The sequence below is a fragment of the Sus scrofa genome, chromosome 18 (genome assembly GCF_000003025.6).
Source record: "Sus scrofa isolate TJ Tabasco breed Duroc chromosome 18, Sscrofa11.1, whole genome shotgun sequence".
Taxonomy (NCBI): domain Eukaryota; kingdom Metazoa; phylum Chordata; class Mammalia; order Artiodactyla; family Suidae; genus Sus; species Sus scrofa.
In genome coordinates this window covers 52,352,253-52,363,873 of record NC_010460.4, presented here as the reverse complement: position 1 = coordinate 52,363,873, position 11,621 = coordinate 52,352,253, and the positions used below count along the sequence as shown (strand labels likewise).

Below are 11,621 nucleotides of genomic sequence, written 5' to 3'. Positions count from 1 at the left end.
CCACTCACGTCCCTACCCCGAGACCCCTGAACGCAGCCAGGATGTGACCCAAGCAAAAGTGAAGCGGTCACAGGTCACTACGTGGTTGCCCTTCTCGGCCACCTTTTTGCTCAGTGCCTCCCGAAAGCCTCGGGGGTGCGGGGCAGACTGCACTTGTACCTTGGAGTCAGGGAGAGGACAGGAGCGTTCCCTCAGCTGCATCGGCTTCTGGGTTTGCCTGTCCTTATCATCATCAGACGATCTGCTGCAGGCCTGGGCAGCTCTCCTGTTTTGCACAGGGACCCAGCTAGAAACAACACCTCCATGGAAGGTTCTGGCATGCTCTGCCCAGGAAAGAGAGCCCCTGAGGCAGGTGTGAAAAGGGATCAGACCACAGCCCTCAATGGACTATCCAGGAAAAACGTTCAAGGCAGGATACAGGCTGAAGTTGAGATGGTGAGTTGAAGCGAGAAGCATTTCGTTTTGTGTCTAATATCAATGGAAAGAGGCCGGCCCGGGAGGCAGGACTCAAAGCATGGAGCCGTAGCTGGGGGCTGCAGGGAGGAGCAAGGGTGTCTGAGAGAGGCCTGACCTGCAGACTGGAAGGAAGAGAGAGGGGCCTCCACCCTGAGGGTGGGGAGGAGGCTGAGCCGAGCGGCTGGTGCTGAGGGCAGACAGTGCATTCTGCAGGATGTAAATTCCGACATGCCTTTGGCCAGCAGAGAACCTCGGGCTGATGAGAGTGATCCAGAAGTCAGCTCTCCTCTGCATGTTTCAAGGACCAGCCAGGAGGGTTGGGAGTTTCCCTTTGTAGCCGCAGAGCCCCGCGTGTTTGTTTACAGCTTGTTTATAAGTTTCTGGGGGGAAATATTTTGGATGGTGCTGTGTACATCGGTGGGTTAGTTACCTGGAATCCACACAGAATGTTTCATTCTGGAGGGCAGTATGGTCTTAGTGATTTACCAGACTCCTTCCCCCAACCCCTCACCCCCAGCCTCAGCTCCATCACCCCTTCTTCTTCTTCTTTTTTTTCCCTGTGTACATCATGTGCAGAAATTCCAGGGGCAGGGATTGAACCTGCGCCACAGCAGTGACCTGAGCTACAGCAGTGACAATGCTGGATCCATAACCCCCCCACCTTCTATTTTAGTAGGAAATAACTTAGAGATAACAAAGCATTAGAGAGGGCTAAACTACACAATCGAACATGCTGGAAACACATAGGAAGGTTTCTTGTTTACTTTACAGGAGAAAATTATTAGCATCGACAAAGTTTTGTATTCTGAAATTATGCTCTATAAACTTAAAAATAGCCCAGTAATTTCTTTATAGTTACCTCAATAATTTAAACAGCACAAATGCAGAGGTGTCGTGCAAAACAAAACATGGGAACGCTTTCTGTATGCGCCTTAGTAATGAATGGAGCACGAGTCATGTTGGAAACACAACACATGCATGTGTTAAAGCCCAGTAATTGGGAGTTTTGCGTCAGAAATATTGATGCAACGACGTCTCCCCCTGCTATAGTTAACCAAACAACCCACAACATAATGAACTAATAGCAGAGGTTAAATAAAGAGTCATTTATATTTTAAAAAGCCAAAAGAGCAACAATTAAAAATTACAACTGACTAGAGACAGCAAAACTGGTAACAAAGTGGAAACTTCTCCCCCAGTTGGACATTTTGTTACCTACATGTAGACCTTTGCAGAATCACAAAATCTTGTGTGACAGCCATGTATTTAGAAAAATGCTGATTTAGAATCATCAGTACACTCAGGGAACTTGCTAATTTTAGTCTCTGTACATCACATTTTATTTACCTTTAATATCTCCATTAGTAAGCCAAAAAAAAAATAGCTCTAAGTGGTAAGGATCTATGAAGTTATGAGTTACCTACGCATAAGAACTCACGAGTGGACGTTCGGATTTGCTAGCAGGACCCTTCTGGACTACACTTCAAGAAAGTATGAGCTATATGATCCAATGATCCCACTGCTGGCATGTACCTGGCCAAAACTCTAATTGGTAAAGATACATGCACCCAGTGTTCACTGCAGCACTATTTACAACCTAAAAGTCCATCGACAGAGGAATCGATAAAGAACGCGTTGTGTATATACAATGGAATACTACTCAGCCAAAAAAAAGAATGAAATAATGCAATTTGCAGCAACATGGATGGACCCAGTGATGATCATACTAAGTGAAGTAAACCAGACAGACAGACATCACATGATGTCACTTCTATGTGAAATCTAAAATAAGCCACAGATGAACTTAACTCCAAGACGTAACAGACTCATGGACAGAAAACAGTCTTGTGTTTGCCAGGGGGGGAGCGGAATGGGGACAGGATGGACTGGAACTTTGGGATCAGCAGATGCAAACTATGACATATAGGATGGATAAGCAACAAAGTTCTACGATGTAGCACAGGGAACTGCATTCCATATCCTGTGACAAACCATAATGGAAAAGAATATAGGAAAGAATGTATATAAATGTAAATATATATGTGTATATATGTGTGTGTGTGTGAGACTGAATCGCTTTGCTGTACAGCAGAAATTGGCACAATGTTATATATCAACGATACCTCAATACAGTCAATTAAAGGAAAAAAACCTACGAGCTGGAAATTTCTCCCTTTGGAGGGCAGACCAAGGGACAATTAGACTCACCGAATCCCAGCTTTTATGGCAGAGAAAACCTGGCCCCCGGGAATGAGGTCTAGAGTTATGTAATCCCTCCTCTCCCACATGTTGAGAATTGCTCTTTGAAGCACCCAACATTTTAAGAAACATTTCTAAAGGAAACGATTCCAAAGATGTGTTCTAATCATTCCTTTGCCGTTTAACGAGCGTATACTCACGCCAATTAAGTTGTCTTCATCATTAGTAATAAAATCAGGTGTTGCGAAATGCAGTCATAAAATGATATTCGTGGGGTTGTCGAAGAGTGGGAGGCTGGCCCCTAAAATTACATAATCATAATCCGCTCCTTGCTTCCAGCAGCTCTGATAGTTTGTTTCCCAGTCCCCGTTCTTGGCTGTCAGCTTGTCAATTCTTACCTCTTGATTCTCCTGCCATCTACCTTGTCCAGCCCTCTAACTGGCTGCTTCTGATGAGAATCAAAATCTATCATCTTGCAAGGAATTATTATGCTCTAAAACACATTCTCAGAATGTTTGGATTTTGGGTTAAGTAATAATTGAAACAAGTTGTTATTCTTCTATGACTATAATACAAGGAAATCAAGGGCTTAGGTTTGGAGGCATTGTTTTAGTTGGACCCAAAAAAGGACTTTTTTGCTTATATACTTATCCAGTATAGATTACTATTATTATTGATTTGAATAATAACAACAGCTTATATATATATATATATATATATTTTTTTTTTTTTTTTTTTTTGTCTTTTTGCCATTTCTTGGGCCGCTTCCACGGCATGTGGAGGTTCCCAGGCTAGGGGTCGAATCAGAGCTGTAGCCACCGGCCTACGCCAGAGCCACAGCAACGTGGGATCCGAGCCGCCTCTGCGACCCACACCACAGCTCACGGCAACGCCGGATCCTTAACCCACCGAGCAAGGGCAGGGACCGAACCCACATGGTTCCTAGTCAGATTCGTTAACCACTGCGCCACGACAGGAACTCCAGCTTATATATTTTTTAATGATACCCTACAGTTTGTATGAGGCCCATCTTTTTTCAAATGGTCCTTGCCAAGCTTCTTGTAGGTAAGCAGAGTTAATAATCATATTTCATTTACTCACTCATGGAGTTAACCAATACTCACTGGTAATGGTCCATGTGCCAGACATTGAGGGACTCCGGCCTCGGAGAAGTTACATGCCATGAGAAAGGCAAAGCCCCGTGGATAAAAAAGCTACTCTGTTTGTAAGGCTCTCTGTCCAAATAGTTGCTTTCTTTGGGGGTGAAGGGTAACCCTATTATTTAACCATCTGTATTAATTTTATGACTTAGATAATTTTATGCGGAGACAATTCAGGCACACAGAAATTTAGAGCCTTGACCACTTATAAAACAAAATCAAAGGCCGGATGGTCAGCGCACTTGGCTGTTGGCGGGATGTGACCACCGGCCAACAAGTGATCATCGTACTGTCCTTGTCTCTTACACCCACCGTTTTAAAAACCTGTGCTATTTTTAGCTCTGAACACCCCCAATAGGCCGAAACATCCCTTCCCCATCACTTTTCTTGAAGGCAAGAGAGTCTTTTATCTTGTAAGGTGTGTGGGCGGTTCGGTCCCAATGGGCAAATCCCAAGGGCCTCTCTGACCTTTTCATCTCTTCTTTAAAATGTGGATCCTCTGAATCTCTCTCCCCTGCTGTGCTTCCCCAGACATAGATCTTTTTAGAGGCCCTTAGATTTCCAAGAATTGTCAACTTTCCTCCTGGAAAATGATCTTTCTTTAAAGGAATTATATGCCCAGGTTTCTCACCCAGTGTGACTGTGTCAGAACTTGAGAATAAATAAATCCCTATCACGTGCCCTTTCCTGCAAAGATAGAAGTTGAGGACTCTGGCTAAAAAGGAAAAGAAGGATAAAAAAATTCTTTGATCTATAGAATGGTATGCCTGCAAGGAACTTTACAAATGGGTGCTAGGAGAGAAACACTTCTCCTTGGCTGCATGATCAAACTACCCAGGGGACCTAAAATCTCACCCATCCGGAGGGTGATTTAATTGTGTCCTGTCTACTCCAGGAAGGCGAGCAGAGCTGGACCGGGCAAAGGTGGATCCCCACTGGAAACACATCTCTCTGGTTCATGTACACCGAGCACGGAGGTGCAGCGTGCTCGTGATGAGTTGCCAGAAGATGCAAATGATATTTGGACAAGGATATTTCTGGAAGCGGAGGAAGGAAGATCAGGAACAAACTCTGCGTTTTGCAGGCAGGAAAAAAATCATAAATATGGAGTCGCTACTCTCTTCCTTCATATGTTAAACAATGAATGCAAAAGAAATCCAAAAACATCACGGACTCTCCGAATTGAAAGAGAATATAGGACTTGAATAATAATTTGTCAGGATTTGATTGAAAATGTGTGCTTAAATGCAACATTATCAACCTTTCCCCCCTTAATTTAACAGTTATCAACCTATTTTTTTTTTCTCCTATAAGTCAGCTACATGGCTTAACTCATTTAATTCCCCAAATGACCCTCTGAAGGAAGTAGTATTATTTCTCTCCACCAAGGTGCATGATTCTTAAGGAACTTGCCTTCCTGTCAGTGACAGAGCGATATTCAGCCCAGGCTGCCAGTACTTTGGAGCCTCAGTTCTTTCACTATGTGATATTCTGCCTTCCAAGGACAGAAGCAGTCTTGAACACTGAAATTTTGAAAGTATATATTTTTGCTCCCTTGCTTTCCAGGAGGAGCCAATTTTCAAAGGTATTATAGTGAAATATTTATTTACACTTGTCAAAGAAACTCTACTTTTCTGCAAATAATGCAGTCTTTTTCATTAGCCTGCAGAGGTGAGAAGTGGTTCGGTCTGATTCCTGCAGAACTACACTTGGTGAACGCCGGCAGGCACTGGAGATGAGGTAAGAGCTTGGCCCGTCTGTGTTCTCTTCTGCCAGGAAGGGGAGAAGAGCTTATCTCATCTACCAAGTAAAAACCAGGGTGACAGCTCATCCATGCTATCTCTTGACCAACTTGCTGGCCAGATTAATCTATGTGGGTGAGAATAATGATCAAAGCCAAAAATCTAATTTAAGAAGCACCCCCAAACTATCTGCTAAGTGAAAGGAAAGCGTATGATGCTATTTATATAAAGTATCCGGAGTAGGCAAATCCATAGAGTTAGGAGACAGGTTAGGGGTCGCCAAGGACCAAGAGTAGGAGGAAACAGAAGTGATTACTTTGTAAGTGCAGGGTTTCCTTTGGGGTGATGGAGATGTGCTGGAATTAAACGGCGGTGATGATTGTGCAGCATTGGGGGTGTACTGCAAGCCACTGAGCAGCACCCTTGAAAATCGCTAAAATGGTGAATTTTGTCTCAAGCGAATTTAGAAAAATTAAAAAATTTCAACTAAGAAATTAAAACTACTGCAGCATGAGGAAAGGAAACATCACTCTGAAAATGCAAAGGGGAAACATGCCTTTGAAAACAATTTCCAGAAAAAAAAAAACCTTTCTCAGTAACTTCAGCTGAAGTTATGACCTCTTGAAACAGGTGCAGAGAAATCGAATGGGAAGATTTTCTGAGCTGTAAGACAGCAGAATGATGTAAAAAGGGAGCCACGAGTGACACAGCAAGTCTGAAATTTAATCACAATTACACAGCAAAATTTAAATCCAGTTGGAGGTATGCAAAAGCTGAACTGACACTGTTCAAAAATGAGTCATTGATGCAAAAGAAAAAAAAAAAAAACCCTTGTAATACCCTTTCGGAATGTAAGAAGAAAGAACAAATGTTAAGAAAATGATGACAAGGTAGACACTGACTGTGGAAAGAAGAGCAGAGCTCAGAACAATAGAACCGATGATCAAAGACGAGATTGATGAACTTTTTAAAGCTAAAACAAAGGCCTAAAAATAGAGATAGAAAATACTTACCTCACTTCATGTAACATTGTTGAAAAGAGACCAGTTTTTAAAATATACCTCATGATTTTTTTTTAAAGCAAAGAAAAAGAAAGCACCATGCAAAGTAACCAAACAGGAAAAACTGGTTGTCTTCAAAGAAAAGAAAATTGAGTTAGACACAGATTTCTCTGAAACATAGACTATTAGAAGGTGTTGGAACAGATTCCATAGAATTTTAAGGAAAAACGATTCCAAAACAAGTACATTTTCCAGCCAATTTATCTTATGTGTGGAGGCAACAGAGAGACATGTGGAGATAAATAAGAGCCCAGAAAACATAAATTCATATCTTTCTTTTAAAAAATTGCTTCGGTAAGATGGTGCAGCCACTCTGGAAAACAGTTTGGCAGTTTCATATAAAACTAAGCATGCAATTACCATATGACTGAGCAATTACGTTCTTGGCATTTATCCCAGGGAAGTGAAAACTTAATTCACACAAAAGCGGAACCTAAATGTTTGTAGACATTTTATTTGTAATAGCTCGAAAGTGGACATAGCCTGATGCCCTTGCAACGAGCAATGGCTTGACTGTGGTACGTCTATACCGTAGACGACCACTCAGCCAGGAAAAGGAACAAGCTAGGGGTGCGTGCAGCAACTTGGATGAATCGCTAGAGCATTTGCTTAGTGAGAGAAGGAGACCGCCAAAGGTAACATCCTGGGTGGGTCCCTTTATGATATTCTTGAAATGAAAGTGAGAGGGACGGAGAACGGAGTAGTCCCTGCTGGGGGTTGGGGGCTGGAGGTTGGGGGCTGGGGGGGGGCAGGAGGGAGGTGTCACGGTTCTCAAGGGCATCAGGAGGCATCCTCGTGGGGAGGCACCTGCTCTGTATCTTGACTGCGATGGTGGATGTGTAAACTCACATGTGATAAAACCACGGAGAAGTAAACACACACCCACCCACACACAAATAAGTGAGTACAAACAAAAGGGGAAATTTGGATGAGATCTGCAGCTCGAATCGACGTCAGCATCTTGGTCGTGATATTGTATGAGAATTATGGTGAAGGCAACACCGTCTTCTTCAAGTTGGTAAATTCTTTAGAGGTTAAATCACTTCATTTGTTTACAACTTTCGTAAAGAATAAAGCTATTGAAGGAAGTTTCCAATTTTCCCATGTATGCATAAAATATATACCTTTTTATTCATGTAAAGTTAACCGCATAGGACTGAGAGAATTCCAAAGCATAGGTCATAAGGTAACATAAAGCATCACCTAACAAAGTTACGGATTCCTTTCTTAGTACCTTGCACATTCAATAAATGTTTGATAAGTTGCTCTGAATCACAAAAGAACTGTTAAGTTTTGCAAGATATTAGGGGAAACCAAGGAAAACATATATGTGACCTCTGTGTGTCATTTCACACGTTTCCAATAACAGTATATGAAACTACAGCTATTCGACTAAAATTTCAATGAAAAATTACTTGAAAGAGGAGTTCCCATTGTGGCACAGAGGGTTAAGGACCTGATGTAGTATTGGTGAATTCGATCCCTGGACTTTCCCAGTGGTGAAGGGTCTGGCGTTGCCACAAACTGCAGTGAAGATTGCAGATGTGGTGTGGATCCAGTGTCGCCATGCCTGTGGTGTAGACTGCAGCATCACATCTGATTCAACCTCTAGCCTGGGAACGTCCATATGCCACAGGTGTGGCCATAAAAAAGAAAAAAAATTACTTGAAGTGTACTCTCCTCACTGAAAGTTTAAAGAAATTAAGAGTTCAAGGATGGAGGTTTGGAAGGAAAAAAATATATATTCTTACCGAATCTAATTCTCATGTCAAAAAAAATTTCTGAAAAAAAAAAACTATGTACAATGAAGAAAGTTAATCACAACAATCTGGTTTGAAAATCTCTCTCTCTCTCTCTCTCTCTTTTTTTTTTTTTTGTCTTTTGTCTTTTTAGGGCTGCACCTGTGGCATATGGAGTTTCCCAGGCTAGGGGTCGAATCAGAGCTGAAGCCGCTGGCCTACACCACAGCCACAGCAATGGGAGATCCGAGCCATGCCGGCAACCTACACCACAGCTCACGGCAACGCCGGATCCTTAACCCACTGAGTGAGGGCAGGGACCGAACCCACATTCTCATGGATCCTAGTCGGGTTCATTAACCTCTAAGCCATGACAGGAATTCCTAAAATCTCTCTTTATGTTGGTAAGGAGTGGGAAGTGAAAGAAGGAAAACTGGGATACGATTCTTTTTCCAGCAATGAGGAGTAAAAAGATACTTTCCCATTTTTTATTTCAATAGAGGAATATGTTTTTTAGGCTTAAACACAACATGAAGCATAGAACCTGACTAGGATGTACGCTTTCAAGTCTTTGGGGGCAATAAATAAACACGTAGAAAAACAAAGACAGAAGGTAAAAAAGCAAGTAAGTGTAAGCAATAGAAAGTGGAAAAGAACATAACAATTGCACGAAATAAATGATTTCCCCAAGTAAGGTAAAAACACTGTCAGATTAGGTTGAGCGATATGGGATTATATGCTGCCTTAAAAAGACACACCTAAAATGTAACTACACAAAGTTTAAAGTAAAAGTTTACATAAAGACTGTTAGCAAGCACAACCCCAAAGAAAACATGATAGGGTGACATCATTGATGTAAGACAAAAAAAGTCACCCCTGATATTTGCAGGGCCTGGGACAGCAGTGCAAAGCAACACCCACATACCTTATGTCTCAATATCGGCAAGTGAAAAGCCAAACCCGCAAACTTTTAAATAAAATATGTTCTCTTCCACTTGACACGCAAACCTTCGAGACCGACTGGAGGCCCAGGGACAGAAGCCCAGTTCCAGGACGCCTGCGAGGTCCATGATGGAAAGTGGCAGGAAAGCATGGTCCCCTGGCCTGTCCCCTTCCCTTCCCAGGAGACCTGACCTGTGTGTGACCACCCAGCCTGCAGATCTGCCCCCCACCACACCCCACCACCTGCCGTGGCTCCACCCAGCAGGCTAGAGATGTGCACTTCGGAAAAGGTCCTTGCAGAGTTGCTGCCCTGGTGTCGACCTGTCTCTTTCACTTAAGAGCAGACCACACAGAAGTTTCCACAGCGCTGCATGTTTTTACCTAACCTGCAGGTGTCCAGAGTCTCGAAAAGGCTGCTGTGAGAAGCAGGCAAGGGTCCCGCTCTCGGAGTTCGTTCTGTGCAACTCTGCTTTCAGCGGCTTTCGGCATTGGGCATCTGCTCCTGTTTTGCTGAAAGTCAAGAAGAGTCCAAAGCTTAAAAAAAGGTAAAATGAAATAAAAGACACTTTGAACTTTCCCTTTGGACTAGTAAAACGCTTTGGGTGGATCATTAAAATCCCTCTCTCTCACTTTGGGTAATTAAAATCCCCTTGGAGTTCCGATTTGGCTCAGTGGTAAGGAACTTAACTATTATCCATGAGAATTCTGGTTGGATCCCTGGCCTCACTCAGTGGGCTAAGGATCCGGTGTTGCCCTGAGCTGTGCTGTAGGTCATAGACACAGCTCGAATCCCGAGATGCTGTGGCTGTGGTGTAGACCAGCGGCTGCAGCTCCGATTCGACCCCTAGCCTGGAAACGTCTACACACCACAAATCCCCAAAACCCCTTCTTTATGATAAATATCTTCCCCATGCTATCCATCCGTTTAATTCATAGTCTTCTGTATTCTCCCATGAAGAGTCTCTTAGGAGGGAAATGCTGATTTATTTTTACTTTCTTTCAGGCCAGATTTCTTTCAGGATCTTTTCCCCAGATGTTCCAAGAGAGGCCTGTGCATTGCTCCAGCATGCTGCCCTCGGCTGCCCTCTTATCGTCTCCAAATAAGACTGAGTGCTTTTAGGAAGAGGGTTTCTTTCTTTCTTTTTTGTTTTCATGCGCAGCTCATGAACGTTCCCAGGTCGAATCAGAGCTGCAACCGCCAGCCTGCACCACAGCCTCGGCAACACCAGATCTGAGCTGCGTCTGTGACCTACAGCACAGCAGTGCAAGGCCAGATCCTTAACCCACGGAGCAAGGCCGGGGATCGAACCTGCATCCTCATGGACACGAGTTGGGCTCGCTTCTGCTGAGCCCTGATGGGACCTCCGAGGGTTTCTTTCTTGACGTCCGTGTTCCCACAGAGACGAGGTTCACTCCTGGTAGTGGGATAAAAAGCTTTTCTGTGCAACCTTTTGTTGAAGTTCCACCCTGGACCCTCAGGCAGAGGGATCACCGGGGGAGCTGGGTAAGCCCAGATTTTCCTGGGCAGTCCCCCCAGAGAGCCCTGCCAACATCACATTTCCTGGAGGCTCGGCATTAGCCAAACCTTCTCTGGGCTGTCTTCCTTGGGAGGGTTTGCACCAGGATAAAATGCTCTGAAAGCTGGCAGAAACTCATGGGTTTACTTGCATGTTCCCTAGTACTCAGGAAAAATGCTGAGCAGAAATGCTGGGTTTTACAACCACTTTTTTTGTTTTATTTTAGTGAGTTAGGTTCATCTGAGTTATTCTCCCTGGGTTTTCTACACTGCGGAAAACTGACTAAATCCACTCGGCATGTCTCACCCGCTGCAGTCCAGTGCTTGGAACATGTGGACCCGATGACATGGGGGCGGCTCTCACAAGCCTCTCTCAGAGCAGCTGGCTGGACGCCCTCCTCCTAGACGCCCCGTCACTACTGCAGCAAATTAAATGTCTCTCTCTTTCTAATCACTTCCCAAACTGATTGCAGATTTTTTTTTTTTTTTTTTTTTTTTTTTTTTTTTTGCTATTTCTTTGGCCGCTCCCGCGGCATATGGAGGTTCCCAGGCTAGGGGTCGAATCGGAGCTGTGGCCACCAGCCTACGCCAGAGCCACAGCAACGAAGGATCCGAGCCGCGTCTGCAATCTACACCACAGCTCACGGCAACGCCGGATCGTCAACCCACTGAGCAAGGGCAGGGATCGAACCCTCAACCTCATGGTTCCTAGTCGGATTCGCCAACCACTGCGCCATGACGGGAACTCCCCCAAACTGATTGCAGATTTATGCCGCTCGGGACGTGTGTTTAGAATAGAAGGTGAG

At 44.0% G+C, this 11,621-nt stretch overlaps 1 long non-coding RNA gene across 1 annotated transcript; it reads left to right on the top strand.

The window, feature by feature from the left end:
* Positions 9,690–11,269, top strand: LOC110257577. The gene is made up of 2 exons (XR_002340377.1): positions 9,690–9,844; positions 10,303–11,269. It is a non-coding gene; the product is annotated as an uncharacterized LOC110257577 (long non-coding RNA).